This window comes from Hyperoodon ampullatus, assembly GCF_949752795.1.
Source record: "Hyperoodon ampullatus genome assembly, chromosome: 14".
NCBI lineage: Eukaryota > Metazoa > Chordata > Mammalia > Artiodactyla > Ziphiidae > Hyperoodon > Hyperoodon ampullatus.
In genome coordinates this window covers 6,273,858-6,296,690 of record NC_136927.1, presented here as the reverse complement: position 1 = coordinate 6,296,690, position 22,833 = coordinate 6,273,858, and the positions used below count along the sequence as shown (strand labels likewise).

Here is a 22,833-nt window from a genome sequence, read left to right as displayed (position 1 = left end):
TTAAAAGAATAGTAAGTATAAAAATGGAGAAAATAAGGAGTAGCGCTGGAGCGGGGAGGCGGGAAGCAGTATCTATACAATGGACATTTCAAGTGGTTTTTGCTATCAATCCAGACAGAATGAGACAGAAGTGGCCAGTACTTGCATATCTCATGGTTATATGCTATTAAGATAAATAGAAAATGCCACAAAGAGGTACAAATAAAAATTAAATGCAGGTTGGCTTCAAGTAGCAAAAATGGTATAAGATTTCTCAACTCCAGGATTTGGAAGAAAACAGAGCACACCTTTAAGCTTTAATAAAAACATCATGAGTCCTACAGACAATCCAACTGTCATTTACATGCAAAAGCCATGAACATGCCAGGGATGGTACCTCTATTCATCCAAGAGATAAATCAAAATGGAGAGGAAAGAGGTAACCAGTGGTCAAATGCACTGATGGGAAGCAATAAGGATCAGAAAAAGCAATAAGTTTAATCTAAATATAGCCTAGATACAGAGAGAAAGATAGAAAGAAGTAGACCTTGAAAAGATAGCGTAATGATAAATCAATAAACTGAAATTAAGATCCCAACTCATGGAAATTTTAAAAACAAACATTCTCCTAAATATCTATTGAGACAATGAAGAAAATAAAACTGTAATTTAAAAAAACCTATACAAAAATATATAATTATGTATCAAAACGTAGAGGATGCTGCCAAAGTTATACTCAAAGGAAAATGTACAGGCTTATATGATTTCATTTATCTACAAGGGTGTAAAATAAACAAAAATGTTTAAATATCAAAGAAAGAATAAGGAAATAAGACATAAGCAGAAATTAATACTTTGAAAACAAAAGATAAACACAAGACTTGAAGGTACACACAGAAGAATAAAAGAAAGGCAAACCTTTAATACATCTAACAACAGGAAAAATATAAATATACAAAATTAACAATGAGAAAGATACAGAATCTGCATCCTTTGAGTAGTTTTCCAACCTTTTTTCTTCTTTAACTCACTTAGAATAAAGAACCCGGGCTTCCCTGGTGGCGCAGTGGTTGGGAGTCCGCCTGCCGATGCAGGGGACGCGGGTTCGTGCCCCGGTCTGGGAGGATCCCACATGCCGCGGAGCGGCTGGGCCCGTGAGCCATGGCCACTGAGCCTGTGCTCCGGAGCCTGTGCTCCGCAAGGGGAGAGGCCACAGCAGTGAGAGGCCCGCCTACCGCAAAAAAAAAAAAAAAAAAAAAAAAAAAAGAATAAAGAACCCAAAACTTAGGAAACCCATTGGTTCCTCTTTCCGTGGAAAAAGAAATCAAAAAATCGGAAAGAAACAAGATCATGTCACCTCTGCTTAAAATAAACAGCCCCATTTTATCCATCACTATACCTGAAAAGGTTAAACACACATAACAAAGTATATTGATCACAAAAAATCCAATCTTTTTTTTTTTTTTTTTTTTTTAACGATACGCGGGCCCCTCACTGCTGTGGCCTCTCCTGCCGCAGAGCACAGGCTCCGGATGCACAGGCCCAGCGGCCATGGCTCACGGGCCCAGCCGCTCCGCGGCATGCGGGATCCTCCCGGACCAGGGCACAAACCCACGTCCCCTGGATCGGCAGGCAGACTCTCAACCACTGCGCCACCAGGGAAGCCCCAATCTTTTTTATACATAAAAAAAAATCCCAAGGATATCAATGATTGAAAACCACCACCCAACTCAATCACCCAATTGAACGATGACTGACAACAGAGCTCTTCCTAAAATTATAGATCTCAATGGAATACTGGCCAGTAATTCCCAATTTACCCTTATAAATACCGAGTTTTAATGACCTAATAAGTTACTAACTAGTAACTGTTAAGTATGAAAACAAAACCCACAGAATTGTGCACCATGTGCTCAGAAGAAATACAGAGAAGACATGGATTTTTAGTAAGTTTCTGGCCTACTAGCACAAAGCGGGTATCTGAAAAGTACTGTCCAAAAGCATAAGTCTCAAACTGGAAGTTTTCTAAGAATGGAAGCTTCCAGAAGATATTAAGCATGGATAGATTTAAGGGGATCCATCTCCAGGTCTCTGATTTCCACATGTGCATTTTTCCAACATGGATCTGCCTGAGAAGGTGCCTGCAAGGCACCCCAATTCCCCTCTTCTCTCCCACCTCCTTATCACAACTGCTCTTCTTCCATTTTACACCAGCAAGACATACCTGTTACCCATCCTGACTTCTCTACAGTGCACTCAACGTGCCAAACAAAGAGAAATTTTCAATATTTGGTTTAAACCCAAGCCTCCGCCATCAAGCCATATTATAGGACTTCTTGCCTTTCTCTTCTGGCACATATTTCTTTTAAGGGCAAACATGGTGACAGAGTCTGGGTACTGAGGCCCGTGTTGGGATGCTCTGTATTCAGATATATCAGAGTGTCTTGACAACAAGGCAAATAGACGGACAGGACGTGTTGAAGACAGTCTCCCTACTTCAAGTTGGCAAAGGCACTGTCCCCAGTTCCCCCCTCTTAACTGTCATCTTAGAATTGGGAAATGAAAATGATGGAGATGCCAGAGAAAAAGATATTAACATGAACTGAAGAATGAAGTTAGATGTTTTTCAACTAAAAGCCTGTATTTTCTAACTGAAATGACAATAATTCTACAGCTCCATGGTTTTCACCACACACACACACACACACACTACATAGAGACAAAAATACATTTAAAGCCAATAATATAAAAATGCATTCTCAGCCTTTCCAGAGTATATGGAATTTTAAAAGGTGCCTTTTAAAGTGAAAAAAGCAACAGCCATGATTGATAGCTGTCTGATAAGTTGGGGTAAAGCCATTCAGGTAAACTTTCCAGAAACTGAGAAAGTAGATGGTTCCAATGACTGGGTGACAAAAGCTTTGTGGAAGTCAGGTGGGCTCCAATTCTTAACTTCCAACAAAATGGAAGGAGGAGCAAGTCTCAGCTCGTCAGCACACAGAGTGTTAATGATTACTGGTTAAGAGATCAGCACGTGACTTTCTGCTCATCTCCTAAAACCATTCTGAAGAATTAAAGGACCCAGCTGAAGTAGCTCTCCTTCCACTCCCATCAACTCATCTATGTGGAAATCAAGGGTAAATCTGTGCCTCCCTGTCAATGTCCCTGTGAACAGCCTGAGGGGAAAGTCCCATACGTTTTGCTAAATGACACATCTCTAATAGCACTTTTAATGTTTAATAATCAGTTATCAAAATGTACGCTTCTGATGCTTTGATAAAGTATGTACCACAAATAATTAGGATGGTACTCACTCTGGAAGAAATTTCCTTAATAATCACAGCCTCATGGTTATAGGAAATATTTTTAATTACATTTAAATTTATTTGCATGGTTTTATTATAAGGGATTATGATAAGACGATCAAAGAAAAAACTTCCAAGCACAAAAATATATTAAACTAGGAAAAACTTCTGTAGGGAAAACTGGATATACGAGCTCAAGGATAAAAGAGAACGATGTAAAATTCCCAACAGTGAAAAAGAGAGACGTTTAATTTATTTTTACATTGATGACGGTGGATATTGAATCCCTCTGGTTTTACATTTCACTGGATTCATCTGAAAGAGTGATTTTATTTTAAAATGTCAATATTTGATCTCCACCAAAAATTCTATCTTGTGCAGTTGTTAAATATATAACCAAACATAGATACCAACTTACAAATGTTCAAGGAACGCAGAGTTGTGCAGAATTCCTTGAGCAGGTGTGCAAGTGCAGAGTGAGAGGACCCCTGCCCTCTGGTTCCCAGCATGGCTGCAGCTTGGGACAGGCGTGCACTCCAGGCGCAAATCATTCCTTTCTGGCACCCTGGTCCCCGCTGGTAAGTTCTTCAAATAAACTGGACTCTGAATTCCTTTGTTTACTCTTTCATACTTGTTTCCCAGCTGCCTACCGCAATGGCAAATAATAGTCATGCAAAAAGTGTTGATTTTCAAAATGAAATAAAATGACATTTGCCGAAGGTGTGAGAGCAATTCCTTGCTCTCTGAGAACCTGCTCCAGCCAAACATTTATCAGACACAAGGGAGCAGATGGTTTGAACTTCGGACCATATGAAGAGAGGCCAGGAGGTGAGTTCCTAACCACCATGAATTCTAGGAGTGACCTTTGAGAAACCATCATGCAGGTTTCCATCCATTTAAAAATAAATGTGGAGGAAACCAGGACTCTTGCCCTGCTGCAAAAGTGGCCTCAAGAAAATGAATACATACCTGGAGAAGCATTTCCAGCTCCTAGAAGAAAGAAATGCTGAACACTGGGACAAGAAAGGATTTTAAGTAATTATTCACTCTAGGGTATTCTCTGCCTCGAGATAAAACCAGAACAAACTGATTCCATGCAGAGCTGGGAACTGCACTGGTATTTAACCGTAATGAATGGCAAGTCAAGAAGTTCTTTAACAGAAAGGATTCTTCGAGCTGCACAGCCTCTCCCACCGTGGGAGGTGGTCAGACAATCCCAGCCCATCACACAGCCTCTGCCCTCCACCTGTGAAGCCTTCCACACACCTCTGAAGTGCTGTGGGCGGCTATGTCAGTGGGCCCCTGCATTATTTATTTTAACTCATTTTCATATGTGTTAATTTAAAACAAACGTGGCCTCGTATCCATACATACACGTTCCTATACAGAAGCACGCATGTGTATGCAGTCTCTATGTGAATTATTTTAACTAATTCAACAAGAAAAGATGAAAGGAAAAAATCACTACTAAGCCTTCCAATAAGAATCCAACACACATTTTTTCTGTGCAGAACATTTATTTAACCCCATCACATATTAAGGTCTACATAGCCAAGGCTGAGCAAAATGGATCTCTCTTTTCTCTCACTTAAAAAAATTCTAAATTGGATTCTTAGTGACCAGACAGTGAAATCACTCCTCCTGTACTTCTCTCTTTTTCTCTTGAACTTAAGAAATGTGTAAGAAAATCAGAATGATGGAAGCTCTGTGGCAGGGGAGACCGGATCTGTCTTGCTCCACACCCCCAGGGTCCAGCACCCTGCCCAGACCACACTACGGGCAGCATGAGCGCTTGTTAAACACACGATAAACAGTGACCCAAATACAAAGCAGGAGGTCTCACTACCACACATCTCAGGCATGCAGGGCTGGTAGGTAATACAGCACTTTTAAGTGAACTTTGTTTGGCTTATTTATACTGATATACAAATTATGCTTTCCGACTTTACTGAGATACTACTGACATCTAACATATGTAAGTTTAAGGTGTACAACGTGACGATCTGATACCCATACATATTACAAAATGATTACCACAATAAGGTTAGTTAACACCTCTAGCCCCTCAGAGTCACCTTCTTGGATGTGTATGGTGACGACATTCAAGATCTATTACTCTCTTAACAACCTGCAAGTATATGACACAGTACTAACTATAGTCACCATGCTGTACATTAGATCCCAGAACTGATTCGTCTTATAACTGGAAGTTTGCACACTTTGACCAGCATCTCCCTATTTCCCTCACCCCCCAGCCTCTGGCAACCATCCTTCTACTCTCAATTTCTATGAGTTCAGCTTTTTTAGATTCCACATGTAAGTGAGATAATACAGTATTTGTCTTTCTCAGTCTCACTTATTTCACTTAGCATAATGCCCTCAAGGTCCATCGCCTTGTGCAAAAGACAGGATTTCCTTCCTTTTAATGGCTGAATAATATTCTATTATATAGATATATATCTCACAGCTTCTTTATCCATTCATCCGTAAATGGACACTTAGGTTATTTCCATGTCTTGGCTATTGTAAATAATGCTGCAGTGAACATGGGGATGCAGATATCTCTTCCAGATAGTGATTTTATTTCCTTCAGATATATACCCAGAAATAGAATTGCTGGATCATATGATAGTTCTATTTTTAATTTTTTGAGGAACCTCCATACTGTGTTCCATAGTGGATGCACCAATTTACATTCCCATCAACAGTGCAAAAGGGTTCCCTTTTCTCCACATCCTCGCCAACGCTTGTTACCTCAGCTTTTTAATAAGAGTCATTCTGACAGGTGTGAGATGATATCTCATTGTGGTTTTGATTTGCATTTCCCTAATGATTAGTGATGCTGTGCATCTTTTCATGTATCTGTTGGCCATCTGTAAGTTTTCTTTGGAAAAATGTCTATTCAGGTCCTCTGTCCATTTTTTAATCAGATTGTTTGTTTTTAACAGTATTAACCTATTATCAGATAGCTGGTCTGCAATTATTTTCTCCCTTTCTGTAGGCTGCCTTTTCATTCTGTTGTTTCCTTTGCCATGTAGAAGCTTTCTACTTTAATATAGTCCCACTTGTTTATTTTTGCTTTTATTGCTTGCACTTTTGATATCAGTGTCATTTCCAAAAGATCACTGCCAAGACCAAGGTCAAGAAGCTTTTTCCCTATGTTTTCCTATAATAATATTACAGTATTGGGTCTTACATTTAAGTCTTTTAATTTCAAGCTAATTTTTGTAAGTGGTGAAAGATGGCATCTAATTTCATTCTTTTATGTCCAGTTTTCTCAGCACCATTTTTCTTGAAGAGACTACTCTTTCCCCATTCAATATTCTTGGATCCCTCATCAAATATTAGTTGATCGAATATGCATGGGCTTATTTCTGAGCTCTTAATTCTGTTCCATTGGTCTATATGTCTGTTTATATGCCAGTACCATACTATTTTGATTACTATAGCTTTGTAACAAAAATATAAATTATTACAATGGGCAAAACATGACTAAACACAGATGAGGGCTTGAATGAGAATCCCATTCTGGTATTAATTTCAAAGAAAAAAAGAGCTAACTTCTGGTTTCTAGTCCACCATGTAGGTAGTTTAAAAGTCACACTGGGGCTTCCCTGGTGGCGCAGTGGTTAAGAGTCCGCCTGCCGATGCAGGGGACACGGGTTCGTGCCCCGGTCCGGGAAGATCCCACATGCCACGGAGCGGCTGGGCCTGTGAGCCATGGCCGCTGAGCCTGCGCGTCTGGAGCCCATGCTCCGCGACAGGAGAGGCCACAACGGTGAGAGGCCCGTGTATCGCAAAAAAAAAAAGAAAAAAAAAAAGTCACACTGTCCTAACAGTAAGTAAAAGGCTGCGGGAAAAAAAAACCCTGAAAACCAACAACTCTTCTTAGATCTGTCAGAGAAGTGAGGTCACAGGGCAAACTGCTGCCCCCAAATTGGAGAGATAGTCAGATACAGACGATCACAACTTACCAGAGCAGAAACCCAAGAGAAGGTGCCAGGGTAGGAAAACCTAAACTGTAATTTGACAAATTGGTGGCGGCTCAGAGTGGACAGGTCTGATGGTTAAAAACTCCAGGGAGCCCCAGCCCTGGGGGGCAGGGGGGGAGTCCCCAAACCTCAGTGAGATCTTCTCCAGGAGCTCCCCCAGATCCTCACGGAGAATATCAGAGAAAAATTCCCTCGTGCTTCCAGAAGAAGATGGGGAACGTAGCCATTTTTACATATGCCAGAGCCCTTTGTTCTTTTTTTTTTTTTTGATGATTAACTTTATTTTTTTAAACATCTTTATTGGAGTATAATTGCTTTACAATGGTGTCTTAGTTTCTGCTGTATAACAACGTGAATCAGCTATACGTTTACATATATTCCCATATCCCCTCCCTCTTGCATCTCCCTCCCACCCTCCCTATCCCACCCCTCTAGGTGGTCACAAACCACCGAGCTGATCTCCCTGTGCTATGCGGCTGCTTCCCACTAGCTATCTATTTTACGTTTGGTAGTGTATATATGTCCATGCCGCTCTCTCACTTTGTCCCAGCCTACCCTTCCCCCTCCCCGCGTCCTCAAGTCCATTCTCTACATCTGTATCTTTATCTTAACAAGCCCTGCCCTCAGGAGAAACCATTTTACCAGAACGTCACTTACCTGGGGGAAGAGAAATACCCAACTCCAGCCCCCTCCAGCCACCCTGTCCCACCTAAGGGGACACGGGGACGACTGAGGAGCACCGTGAAGTTCACAGTCCAGGGGCAAAGGCCCCCGGGAAGCTAAGACCTAATCACAGGACTACAGAATACTCTCCCTCCCCAAACCTCACCACTACATTACCCAGGCCGATTTATTAAAGTTCCCCTCACAGCCCCTCATGCCCACATTCCAACTAAAAATTACAAGGCATGCAAAAAAACAAAAGCAGTCTGAAAAGCTGAAAAAGCTTCAGAACCAGAGTCACACATGGCAGGGAAGCTGGAATTACCAAACTAAGACTCTTTAAAAACTATGATTAATAAGCTAAGGGCTTTATTTGAAGCAACATGGATGGACCTAGAGATTATCATACCAAGTGAAGTAAGTCAGAAAGAGACAAATACCATATGATATCGCTTACATGTGGAATCTAAAATATGACACAAATGAACTTATCTATGAAACAGAAACAGACTCACAGACATAGAGAACAGACCTGTGGTTGCCAAAGGGGAGAGAGGGTAGGGGGGAGAGATGGACTGGGAGGATGGGATCAGCAGACGCAAACTATTATATAGAGAATGGATAAACAACAAGGTCCTACTATATAGCACAGGGAACTATATTCAACATCCTATAATAAACCATAATGGAAAAGAATATGAAAAAGAAAGTATATATCTATAACTGAATCACTTTGCTGTAGAGCAGAAAGTAACATCGTAAATCAACTATACTTCAATAAAATAAATTTTTTAAAAAATCAGCTAAGGGCTTCAACAGAGAAAGTAGACAGCGTGCAGGAATCTTACACCAAAATTAACCCAAAATGGATCACAGATCTAAAAGTAAAACACAAAACTATAAAACTCCTAGAAGACAAAATGGGATAAACCCTAGATGACTTCTGGCATGGTGTAACTTTTTAGATACAACAGCAAAGGCAAAATCAATGAAAGAAATCATCGCCAAGCTGGGCTTCATTAAAATGAAAAACTTCTGCTCTAGGAAAGACAATGTCAAGAGAATTAGAGGATCGGACATTACTGCGAGAAACTATCTGCACTCTTGGTGTCGTACATTCTATGGCCTTTGACATGTGTCCCATCGTAGAATAGCTTCACTGTCCTAAAAACCTTCTGTGTTCTGCATGTTCATCCTTCCTTCCCCCCAACTTAACCTCTGACAACCACTGATCTTTTCACTGTCTCCATAGTTTTACCTTTTCCAGAGGCATATAGTTGGAATCTTATAGTATGTAGTCTTCAGACTGGTTTCTTTCACTTAGTAATATGCAGACGGTTCCTAAAATATTCACTATCTGGTTCTTTACAGGAAATTCGCCAACCTCTCTTGTAGACACTGTGCAAAGCAGTTGTACAGGTTACCTCTATACATGTTTTAGTCCAGTGAGGTAAAAATGATTATTATCCCCATTTTAAGGAGGAAGCTGAGACTTATCAAGATTAAGGAATTGGCCAAAGTCCCAAGTGGCCAAGCCAGGGTTCAACCCCAAACTCACTGGCTCAGAACAGATGCTCTAAACCACCGAGCTCTACTGAGTGGGAGCTGGGAGGATAACGTAACCCTAATGTTACATAAGCACTGGTACAAAGGTAAAGGGCCAAAGCCAATCTCTGGAACGGAGGGACTCCCGCACACTCTGGGGAAACATTTCCTGAATCCCATCATACAACGGGTACCACAGTATCACCAACATTCCCATGGTAACGTCACACCATTTCCTCTTGACACTCCGGATGGAGCCAGAATCCCTCGGCCGACTGGCCACCAGTCCACTGACTCGGCCGCTGCTGACCTATTCAATGTGCCATCACCACGCTGATCCCCTCTCTAAGGACTGGCTAAGTCAGCATCTTGGCATCTCGTTCTCTGAGCTAAACAGACTTTGGTGGGCCAACCTTAGAACCTAACCGCAACCGAATATCAATACTCGATGGGCAGAGATGAGTCCAGGTTCTGAGAAACTACACATCACTCATTTTTCAGAATGCAAGCATCTTCTAAGACAACAGGGTTTTAGTAGGAAACTTTTCACCATTTTAATAGTAAAAGAGCAAAAGGCAACCTAAAAAGAATAAACAAGCGCTTTTGTTCTAAGGAATCCACTAAGGCTACAGGTTTTTGCAAATTCTGGACACAAAACTGAAAAAGGACACCTGGCTTAGAGCCAAACAGCCATCCTTAGAACACAGTGAGTCTGAAGTGAGCAGCCCCTCCTTAGAGCCACAGACACAAGGCTCTCCCAAACTGCTATAAACCAGCCTGTTTAATTTTATTTAATCCAGTATTGCCCAGACTTATTTGAACAAGGGTTTTTCTCTCTCTCAAGGAACCTCATCAACACTGGAGCAGTTTATCAACAAACAGCTCCTGAGCATCTGCTTTGTGTCAAGAACTAAACTAAGGACTAGAACCAGAAGCCAGGGAGGACACTTGTTAAATACGTAACTGCAAATAATTAACCAAACATCAGTGTCCTGTAAGGGACATACACAGGGACCAGGGAAAACGCATCAGGAAATACTGCTCGGGTGGAAGGCGCGCTGGATAAACAGATTATTATCTTCTGACCTAAACTCGGACACTGACTCCCTGTGTTCTGGTGCCAGACGCTCCCAACCACGGTACAGAAAGGTTGGAGAAGATTGGCTCTAAGGCCCCATCCATTTTGAATATTCTATGCCATTAATTCAATGTGAAATGAGAGAAATGAATAAGAGATTTCAATATACTACTTAGACACTTCAAAAGACACAGTGATGGTTCAGATAATGAAACTAAACTGGAAAAATGTCTTCAGAATATGTGTTCAGAATTGAAATGAGCTCTGAGTATTTTTCCTGAAGCAATAAAGAAGCTGTGAAGGCTTCCCTGGTGGCGCAGTGGTTGAGAGTCCGCCTGCCGATGCAGGGGACATGGGTTCGTGCCCCGGTCCGGGAAGATCCCACATGCCGCAGAGCGGCTAGGCCCGTGAGCCATGGCCGCTGAGCCTGCACGTTAGGAGCCTGTGCTCCGCAACGGGAGAGGCCACAACAGTGAGAGGCCCGCGTACCACAAAAAAAATAAAATTAAATTAAAAAATAAAGAAGCTGTGAGAGCTTTAAAGGGGGAAATTCAGTCCACCATGATCTGACACGTGCTCTTTCTCCAGCCTTGGCACCCCCAGACCCCCAACCCCCTTGCTCTAAGCCTACTCAGTTTCCCTGAAAGCCCTGATTCCCCAGGGTCTAACGGCTTCCTCTGAGCTCCGGCCACCAGAAAGCCTTTATCACCCCAACCCAGGACTCCCAACAGCAACTCAGTTCTACGCTGGCTACAAGGTCAACTCCTCTCTGAACCCTTTCTGGCATCCTCACTACCATCTTCCAGAAGCCTTGACCTGTTGACCAAGCCCTCCTTCGTGTCTCCGCCAATCCTAAGATGGATTTCTGGCCGGCCTGGTCACTTATTAGCTGTGTGAAGAGTTCCTTATCGACTCCAGACCCCATTTGCTGTCACAGGACAATGAGCATCCACATGGCAAGATTGTTACAAGATTCCAATGAATTGCTACCTCGTTCCCTGAGCTAAACAGACTTCAGAAGGCCAACCTTAGAAACTAACCACAACCGAATATCAATACTCGATGGACAGAGATGAATCCAGGTTCTGAGAAACTACACATCACTCATTTTTCAGAATGCAACTATCTTCTAAGACAACAGGGTTTTAGCAGGAAACTTTTCACCATTTTAATAGCAAAAGACCAAAAGGCAACATAAAAAGAATAAAAAAGCGCTTTTGTTCTAAGGAATCCATTTAGGCTGCAGGTTTTCGCAAATTCTGGACACAAAACTGAAAAAGGACATTTGACTTAGAGCCAAACAGCCATCCTCAGAACACAGTGCTTCGAACAGTGGCCGGCACATAGCAAGTGCCTTCAGTCAAAACCGCCTTCTGTTTTCCCTTTCTTCCTCCTGAACAAAATCCCACTTTTGTTAGGGACAGCAGGGGTACCAGCTGAAGAAACCATTCCGAGCCTTCCTTGCAGCCAGAAGGGGCCATGCAGCACAGCTCCACGATGAGATATATAAGCCAAAGCTGTTGAGCAGGGCTGAAAACAGGGATAAACTCTGCTAACATATGCCCCATTGCCCGTCCCAGGCCTCTTGACTAAATGTCACATGTGATTATGTAGTTGCAGAAACTGTCTTGAAACCATTGAGAAAGACCAAGGGAATTACACAGACCTCAGCTCTGGGCGAACCACTGAACCTTTGCCACCAGCAGCCCAGCTGTGTAGTTCTCGTCCACCGAGGGGAGAAAGGACAACCCTTAACTGGCTTAAGGCACCTTTTCTCTGCACTCCGGGTGCTGTTATCTGCAGCCAAATGCACCCCTGATACAGTTCACTCTTATTAACCGAGAACCTACAACAATTTATTTCATTATTTGTCCCAAGTTTGGTTTCCCCACCAGATGGAAAGTGTCTTATTCATGTTCACACAATCTCTCTCACCAAGCAGGTGCTCACAGATGTCCAATGAATGGACAAAGTGACAACAAGGCCATCACAGTTTGTCCCTAGTTCTTTTCTAAGAGAAAAAAACATTTTTCTTCTTCCCTCCCTAGCTAAACTGGACATACTTTAGATTATTTAGCATGTATAAAAGTGCCCACAGAGTGCCTGAAACTAAAGTTCTTTATTTAAGAAGCCCTAAGAACATTACTTGCCAAGCACTGCTTTCAATGCTTTCACAAAAACCTAATTTAATCTTCATAACAACCCGATGAGACAGGTACTGTTATCTCCCTTTCACAGACAAGGAAGCTGAAGCACTGTGAGGCTAAGTAAGTTGCCCAAGGTCACACAGCCAGCATCTGGCCGGGCTGGCAATGGATTCCACGCAGTCGGGTTCCAGAGTTCAAGTCCTTAACTGTTATTCTCTGCTGCCTCTCAGCCACTGAGGATGGCAATACCTCCTCCCTGTTTCTACAAAAATAAGGAATGAGCTGGGAGAAAATTCATTCTGATTATCTATCAAGGTTCTTGGGTCCACAAACCAGCAGAAACCAAGGAAGAGAAAGCTGTGTCCACTATACCAAGGGTCAAGGTTACTTTCCTAGAGTAAATATGATCAAATGTACGACTGATGATAAAAAGAGAAGCAAGGAGTTGTAGATTTTCATTTTCTTAAGAATTTCTAGAGCTGAAAATGAGGAAAACTCGAGGTAAAAGAAGAAAAGTCTTTTAAGGGGCAAATATAAGCAAACAAATAAATAAATACAAATAAATGACAACCCTTTCTAATGCAAGCTAATCAAAATGACCACCTAACACCCAGATTAAGAAAAATCTTTTACCTGTAAGATATTACCCAGGTATTTGAGGCAACTTTGGAAAAAAGTATTTTAAAAACTGAGAAAAGAGGACTTCCCTGGTGGCTCAGTGGTTAGGAATCCACCTGCCAATGCAGGGGACACGGGTTCGAGCCCTGATCTGGGAAGATCCCACATGCCGCAGAGCAACTAAGCCCGTGAGCCACAACTACTGAGCCTGCGCTCTAGAGCCCACAAGCCACAACTACTGAGCCCACGTGCCACAACTACTGAAGCCCGCATGTCTAGAGCCCATGCTCTGCAGCAAGAGAAGCCACCATAATGAGAAGCCCACGCACCGCAACGAAGAGTAGCCCCAGCTTGCCGCAACTAGAGAAAGCCCCTGTGCAGCAACGAAGACCTAACGCAGCCAAAAATAAAATAATAAAATCAATTAATTTTTTTTTTTAATGAGAAAAGAACCTCCAAAAACGTGAGGGGACGTATTTACATCTTTCAGCATCAATTCTCAAGGTGGCTGCAGGAAGATGTTTCTTGTACTGAATTCTTCACCATTTACCTCTCACAGATTCAGCATCCAGAAATCAGTACCCAGGCCCCAGTACACTTACCAATACCTGCCAAGTCCTTTCAGACGAATTCACTACCAAGGACCCTGGAATTAAAAGACGGGAGGAGGGCTGGTTCTTCCATCTCCAGTGACATCTAGTGCTAAGAAACTGAAAGGCACCCTGGAGCACAATATTCCTTCCAATTATCCCATTAACCGCATACTATAAAATCAGAATATGTATAACTCAAAAACATATGGTTTTTTCCACAGCTGGAATTGCCAGTTGTCAATTGTCTTCTAACCCCAAATTTAAAATATCTCGTAAGGTTAACCCATGGAGAAGATACAATTGTTTGAGGGGAAGAAATCACTCTGTTCTCCAATTTTTTGTTTGTTTTAAATGCAAATGTAGCTTTATTTACCAATATTAGACTAGTATGTCAGGAGATTCTGCAGACATTAAAAGACTCCTTTTAAATTTAACCAAAAAGAACTCTGGCTTAATATAACAATAAATACAAGCCATTTATTCAAAACCAACTTCAAAAATCTCTGAAGGAAAATAATTTAAATGCAGATGAACCCCATTATAGGATGGCTTGCTGATTTAAATAGGCCATGGGCTAAATCCTGTCTCCAGATTTTACATAGTAAAATTATATTCTAAAAGATGCGGGCCAGCCACATTCTCTTTATCAAAGTAAAGCACCATTCTGGAATTAAGATCTAGGCATTTGGAAACCATTTTATAAGATAAGATATAATCAAAGAGCACTGGATTAGGAGGAAAAAACAGGATCTAGCCCTGGTTCGACCTCTAGAACTTAAAGACCAACTCAACCTCTCTTGGCTTCAATTTCCTCATTTAAGAAAAAAAGTTTTTCTTCTGTAGGATGAGGGAAGAGTTTCACCTAAATCCCTTCTTGAGCCCCTTGTTCTAACGTTCTGTGTTCTATGAACAAGATGATCTTCAAGATCTCTTTGAGTGGTTTTTAAAATTAGTTAAACCACACACAATGACACAGCACTTTGAGGAATTCAGTACTAAGACTCAACAAAGGAGATTTGTCATTGAAATCAGTGTGGAGTATACAGAGATCTCTTTAGGATGTTTAGAGGATGACCCCTGAACTTGATCAAAGACATATTAAACCACATTCACTAGGACCTTGTACTTTCTAAACCATAAGGATTGCCTGAAGCCTTTTAATTAAGATTTTTCAGAAATCATGCAATTTAAGTGGGCTTTTGTCACTAAACCCGGATATTCACAAACATTCTGATCAAGTGAAGTTTTGCTACCAGAATAAGTTTAGGTTTTTTCGGTTTTTTTTTTTTTTTAATTTTCTGCCCTTTCACCTCCTTTACAGCTCTGAAACACCAAGAGGCAGGAGGGCCTTGGATATCCACTGGCTCTGCTTTAAAACATCTTGGCTTTCTGTTCCATACGGGAGGAGGGGGGACTCGGAGGGCCCAGTGGGCAGGGAAACTTTGGTTAAGTCCCTGGTTCTTGCTGCATAGACGAGGCTGGGGTGCGAGGAGACATCTTCGGGCTCTGCGAGGTCCCTGGCTGGCCAGACGCGAGCCCGGGACAGTGCGCGCTACCTCCTTCCACCCCCAGGAGGTGTCTGTTCCCTCTGACTTTTTTTCCTGTGCGGATGCTGACGAGGGCGGGGGAGGGAGGCAAGGAGTGCAGTGTAGGGTCACAGCAGGTAAAGCAAGATCTAGGCCTGGGACCGTGGGCAGAGAGCGCCGCTTCCCTCCGCAGGGAGTCTGGTGCGGGGGAAGCGAGGGGTGGAGATTTCGGGACCCGGGTCCCCTTGACAGAAGACTGGGGGAGGGAGGCCATGCAGCCCAAGGCAACAGTTAACCCAACGCAGCGGGAGATGTTCCTTCTCTACCCTGCCGGGGAACCCCTTCCTCCCAGCTGCGAGGACAAGGTTTTTGGAAACACTGCCGCCTGCTCAGGTATGAGCACCACCCGGGTGTGGCCAGACTCCGGAATCTGCTTGCAGTGGAACAGGGGAAGGCAGCCGAGCTGGGTTAACTGCATAGATGGGGACAGCTCCGAACTCCCTCCTCCTGTCCCCGCAAGTGGACGAACCTAGGATTCCGGAAATCCCCGGAGGGTCATACCAAAGCGAAAGGGAAAGGGGGTAAGAAAGCTAGGTTGGTCTTTCCCGACCCCCATCCCCTCATCCCCTCCCCGCCGGGGTGCCCCCTGCAGGCCACGTCCTCGGCACGTCTTCGGCACCTGTTGCAGAAGGAGGCGCACTTCGGTGGAGGTTTCCCAGGGCACCACCCTGGCGCGGAAGGAGCTGGCCTCGGCCTTCTGCGCCTCCTGGATAAGGTGGGGCATGGGGTAGCCGCGGCGCGGGGAAGGCCACGTGGCCTCCTGCCAGCAGCCCCATGGGGCAGAAGTCGATGGCGCCTCGTAGAAAAGGCGCTCGAAGTGCACGCCGTCGTGAGCCGGCTCGCACAGGTGGTCGCTGAGCACCCTGTGCTTGAACATGTTGGCGGGGCAGCGAGCGCAGCTGTGCGCGTGGAAGGGCCGCAGCGCCAGCAGCCCCCGAGCGTCGGGCCCCGACGGGCTGCTGAAGATGCGGCGGAACAGGTCGTGGTGGCCGGCGGCACGCAGCGCCCTCTCCACGCCAAAGGTGCGGGAATCTGAGATGAGAATAACCTCAAAGCGGGCACCCTGCCCGGCCACAAACTACAGCAGCTCGCCCATGCCGGGCGACAAGGGAATGGCCTCGTAGATGGCACGCAGGTCCCGCGGCCGCATGCCCTGCTCGCCCACGTACTGGAAGACGCGCTGCATGTACTCGCTGTAGAAGCCCTCGCGGTAGGTGGCACGCAGGCTCTCAGGCGGCCGCTGGCCCGGCGCAGCGCACACGATGGAGTCGTCGCTGTTTTCGTCCATGATAGTCTCGTCAAAGTCAAAGGTCAGGAGGAAGCGCGCGGCGCGCCCTGTGCAGCCATCCCGCTGTCCCTAAACAGGCATCGGAGGCCAGCAACTGGAAGACACCCGCTCACTGTCAGTACTTCACCCTGGGCACCACCTGTAGGGACTGCTGGCCTCCAGCCATCGTCCAGAGCTCCTCTGCTAGCTTTGTCCTGAGTGATCAAATCCTTCTGTGGTCACCAAAAAGAGTCCCTCAGAGGAAAGGCGGACAGGACCTCTGAGCTTCTCCTGCAGGGTGGGGAGCGGCAGCTGCCGAGGTCCGTCCCCGCTGGGTCTGGAGCGTAAACAGTGCGCAGCGGGCCTAGCTGAGGTATTTGGGCGCGGGATGGAGCAAGGGGTGCTTACAGAAATCGGAGGGGACGCCATGTCTTATCCACCCCCGGATTTCTGGGCTCCGGCTCTGACGAGTCCCTCCAGTCCTGAGGGGCCCTGGGTGATGTGCATCTGGGCCGTTCCCTCCACTTCCCCGTCCCCCAGTCGAGGTCTTTGTTTCGTTTACAGGGAATGTTTATCGAAAACGCTTTCTAAGATGAGGAAGGAGATCTAAGAAATTTAAAATCTGCCTGGAGTTTCCTACTACAATTATGGTTATTACTCTCTAACCTTGCAGAAAGGACGCTGACCTAGCTAAAAGTGACAGCTCCGTCATAGAAGAGATGAAAAGAGACCTCAGGGGTGGGGAGACCAGGAGAAGGAGTAGCCAAACCCCACAAAGACAGGAAATGAGGGGAGTTGAACCCTAAAGACTCACCAGGTTTGGGTCTATTTCTGATCACTGCACTGGTATCCCCCAAGTATCTCAGGAGGGCCCCCCCACCCCGCGCCCTGGAGCATTTGTGACGAGCTGGTGTCTGAGTGAGTGACAGCTCTCCAGGATGAGTGTGACGGCTCTCCAGGATGAGTGAGTGACAGCTCTCCAGGATAGGACTGGGGGGTAGCAAGTCTACACGCAGACAACGTGAGGGGAGCTGGAGAAGGCTGGAGCAGCGCCCGGTGACGGAGGAGAGGAAACACAGGACAACTCACTTGATGACAAGGTCCGAGGAGAAGTCATTTGGGAAAGAGGCTAATTAAAAATAATGGTAATGAGGTTTGTTTTTTATACCATCAGGAAATTCAAAACAGAACCACCACGGGACACCACTGCACAGCCAACAAAAATGGCCAAAAAAAAAAAAAAAGGACAGAAAACAGCAAATGTCGGGGAGGAGATGGAACCCTCACACGTGGCAGGTGGCAGTGTAAATGGTACAACCACTTTGGAAAACTATTTTCAGTACCTACTAAAGAGGAGCGGACACCCGCTCTATGACCCAGCAATTCTTCTCCTAGGCATACACCCATCAGGAGTATGTACATTCGCTCACAGTACATACAGGAAGGTTCACAGCAGTACTATTTCTAACAGCCCAAACCAGGAAACAACCCAAATTCAAAGAGTAGAATGAATAAACTGTGATACAGCCACATTATATAATACTATGCAACAATGAAAATAAACACAACTTTGCAAAAAACATAGACGGATCTCACAAACACAATGCAGAACAAATGAAGCCAGTCACCTAAAAAATACGTTCTGTGTGGTTCCATGTGTATAAAGTTTGAAAGCAGGATAAACCAAGCGATGCTTTTAGAGTCAAGCCAGACATCTTCCTTGGAGGGAGGAATGACTAGAAGAGGACATAGCAGGGACACCCAGGGGATGATAACGTTCTGTTTCTTCCCCCAGACATGCGGCATGTGGGTGCATTCAGTTTATGAAAATCCATCAAGCAGGACAAACGATTTGTGTAACATGCCATACATATGTGATACATAAATGCCCGAACTGAGAACAGCTCTCAGGGCACATTCACAAAGGAAGAGTGGTCCAAAACAAAAGAAGTCCCACAGCAAGGGACCAAAAGGAAGCCATCTGGGACCCAACCCCAAGATAGGGGACCCACGTCCAAGATAGGGGACCAACAGGGATAATTCCATGCAGCCTCCTGAGAAAGAACCCACATCCTTCTCAAATAGAAGGAAATCTGAGAGCTCACCTCACCAGCCCACCTGGTCATGACTGAAAAAAATGAGACACAGAAAGAGAGAGAGAGAACAATTCGATCAAAGTCACACAACTAGTTAGGGATAAATCCAAGTGTAAAAGCCGGGTCACCTCAGTTAAGACAACTCAACTAATTATAAAATAGTCAGGATACTTCAAAAGAATGAATTGTGCAACCACTCAGAATGGGTAAGAACTCAAGAAACTCAAGAACTCACAGCTTTTATCCATTTCATTCAAACAAGATAAGCAGTGAAAGGTGACAGGTACACAGGACATCCACAGACAGGAGAAGGGGAACCTCAAAAAAAGGGGAAGGAGAAGGCAATCTTGGAGAAACTGGGAACATGGCACACTGACTGTGGATGAAATACAGCAAAACCAGAACTGCACCTCCTTTCCTCATATGCAGCACTCAAAAAAATAACACTTTGCACATCTGGACCACTTTTGCTCACCAAAGAGCACACTTCAGACCTCTGTTTTATAAACAACCATCATTGTAGTATAGGGCAATAGAACAACTGTATAAAAGCCAGTCTCAGGGCTTCCCTGGTGGCGCAGTGGTTGAGAGTCCGCCTGCCGATGCAGGGGACACGGGTTCGTGCCCCGGTCCGGGAGGATCCCACATGCCGCGGAGCGGCTGGGCCCGTGAGCCATGGCCGCTGAGCCTGTGCGTCCGGAGCCTGTGCTCCGCAACGGGAGAGGCCACAACAGTGAGAGGCCCACGTACCGCAAAAAAAAAAAAAAAAAAGCCAGTCTCATATGAAGTAAAATATTACCTACAAAGGTAGACAGGGGCCTCCCTGGTGGCGCAGTGGTTGAGAGTCCGCCTGCCGATGCAGGGGATATGGGTTTGTGCCCCGGTCCCGGAGGATCCCGCGTGCCGCGGAGCGGCTGGGCCCATGAGCCATGGCCGCTGAGCCTGCACGTCCGGAGCCTGTGCTCCACAACGGGAGAGGCCATAACGGTGAGAGGCCCACGTACCGCAAAAAAAAAAAAAAAAAAAAAAAAAGGTAGACAGGAACACACAGCTGGTTGGATACAGTTCAAAAAAAAATTAAAAAAAGAACCTGAAATATGCTCAGAGAAATCATTAATATAAGAACAAAGATAATAACACATCAGGAAAAAAAATTATACCCAGGGAAATAACCATGACTCTTGGCTTAAGAAAAAGGCTAGAAACGAGCCAAGGCAGAAGAAATACTATGCACAACCTTGGTGGAAATAAAAAACATCAGAGTCATGATTAAAGAAAGAGCGTTACAAAATGCAGAAGGAAACCTGAGCTTTTACTTTAGAGAAAGCAAATCGTGTCTTGACATTTATAGAGATAACAGAGCAGATGGTGCTTAAACAGTGGCCACCAGTCATGCTGGTTTTTAAAACACCGATGAACAACCAAATTCACAGCAAATTCAGGCTCACTTTTTCAGACAACTTTTTTTCATCAATCTTTAAAACATGAAAAAGCCAAAAAAGATAACAGTCAGAGAAAGACAAAAAAAAAAAAAAGCCAATGAATTAGAACATGAAAAAACAAGTGAGGTCAGTTTGGAACAATTAAGAACTAGACAGCATAGTGGGGTCACAAGCAAACTTTGAGACAGGGTTCAAATTCTGACCTCACCTATTCCTTCCTTAACTGAGTGCCCTCTGGGCCTCAGTTCCCTTGTCTATAAAGTGAAAAAATATATATTCCCCCTGCATAAGGCTGCTGAGCAGAATGATACTTAAAACGGTACGTGTGTGTGGCTATCAAACACTTGAGATGTGGCTAACAACTCATTCGTTTAAATTTTAAACTGCACTCAATTAAGTGACTGGAAAACTTTTACACATGTTTGGAACACAGATTGCAATGAAAATCTACTTTTCAACCGTAACTTTAATAAAATCAAAATACAGATCAAGTGTATCCAATGCAAATTTAGCACTGAACTGAGAGGCACTGTAAATGTAAACTTCACGCCATGTCAAAGATTTTAAAAAATTATGTTCCTCACTAATAATTTTTATATTATTATCTGTCAAAATCGTAAATTTTTAATATAATGGGTTAAATAAAATGTACTGTTCAAATTAATTTCAACTGTTTCTTTTTAAAGGCGGCTATTAGAAAATTTAAATTCCCATATGTGGCTTGCACTACATTTCTATTAAACAGTGCTGGCTTAGAACAATGCCTGGCGCCCAGGAAGAGTGCAGTAATATTACCCACTATTGTCCCTATCGATATTATCAATATTAATTATTAAATGCAAGGCAGTTTGAGGGGGTCCAAAAACAATTTAAACATGTCTCTACCTCAGAGTCTGGCAAAGGAAAACCAGACATACGACGATAGATTTACAGAAAACAAATCATTAAATACCTAGCTGTGAGAAAAGAGGACTTGCAGGGAAAAAAAATCCACAAAGAATGTACTCAGCTCACTGAAGACCTTCAAAACTGTCATTCTAAAAATCTACAGAAATCAGAATTTGTGTTCCCTACCCAGTTAGACTAGATCCAGATGACAACAGAAAAAACAAACATTACATGAGGTACCCACACAGACTATAGGCAAACATCTGCTGTTTGTGGATTGGGGGCAGGAGCGGGGTGGGAGGGGAGAAAGATGCTCCTGCTGAGTCCAGACCTGATCCAGTGGGGCAGGGGGTCCTGCCTTGCTGCGGGGCCCCGCCCATGCTGAGCGTCAGCTGGATGGAGAATAAGGGACATTTGGATCAGGGATACTCTGACCATAAACACTGGGCAGACACATGCAGGAGGAAAGCAAGCCAGAGCCAAATTCTTACCAGGATGAAAGCCAGAAAAGGGGGCCCAGTGAATGCACACACCCAACAAAACACGTTCCAGTATGTTCCTAGAAGCGCTATTCATAATAACCAAAAGATTGGAGATAAGAACCCAGATGGAGCGAACCAGCAGGAGAATGGATAAAAAGAATGTTGTATACTCACATAATTAAGTAGAAACTACTGCTAAACACGGCAAGGATGAATCTTAAAGACAACAGGCTGCACAGAAGAAGCCAGAAACGAACATAGGACATACTGCAGGAAGCTCAGGAAGGCAAAACTCATCTACATAACAGCTGTCAGAACATCTCTGGGAGAGGAGGACAGGAGGTAACTGACTAGGGAGGGACAAGAGGGAACTTCTGGGGGGTAGGAAATATTCTGTACCTCAACCCGGGTGTGGGTTACAGGGGTGCACACACAGATGACAACTCGTGAGCTGGACACTTCAGACGTGTTCTCTTTTACAAGTTCACCAAGTTGCACACTTCAAATGTGCACACTCTGTGTATGCTGAGCCTCAATTTAAAAAAATAAACGCAAATAGCTTTTTAAAAGGTCCTGTGAACAAACCACCCTATTTAACAACAAATAATCTATTCAGCTGAAACTTCTGTTCAAATAGCATCACCCAATGTCTCCATATGCCTGCATGAGTGTGCAATTCGGGGACTGCAAAACCCTGCAAGAACTTACGTGTGCCATTTTTTCCTGGGAGCCCTCACCCATGCGATACACGTGTTGAGATGTGCTTCAGGGGATAATCTTCCACATGCCTAGGCCTGTGGGTCGCAACTCCTGTGAGGCTCAGGGCACTTGTTTAAAAATAGAGATTTGGGGGTACCATCCCCAACATCTCTCCTTCAATGACACTGCAGAGCCCAGAAGATGGTCTTTTAAAAAGGCCCGCAAGGTATTCTGAGGGGAAACCACTTCCGTATGGAAAATCAACTTGCATGACGCGCAGAATAACTGGTATTTAGGTTGCTTTGGATGAGAAACTGGACTTAGCAACTGAAAGATCATAGCAAGTTCTGCTGCTTCATTTCAGTCCCCCAATCTGCTGGAAATGCCAGTGTAATTTTTACTTTAATAGCAAGGACAAGAATGGCTTAAATATAATTCATTAATATAGAGTAG

At 44.1% G+C, this 22,833-nt stretch overlaps 1 protein-coding gene and 1 pseudogene across 4 annotated transcripts in view; both read right to left on the bottom strand.

Annotated features, from left to right (window-relative positions):
- KIF16B (kinesin family member 16B) overlaps nucleotides 1-22,833 on the bottom strand; it is a gene marked incomplete at both ends in the record, with an annotated part of 294,678 nt that overhangs the window by 191,037 nt on the left and 80,808 nt on the right. The window lies entirely within an intron of this gene.
- Nucleotides 14,970-16,853, bottom strand: LOC307063639 (phosphoethanolamine/phosphocholine phosphatase-like; annotated as a pseudogene). The gene is made up of 2 exons: nucleotides 16,126-16,853; nucleotides 14,970-15,532 (listed from the first exon to the last, which is right to left on the bottom strand). The product of its transcript is annotated as a phosphoethanolamine/phosphocholine phosphatase-like (transcript).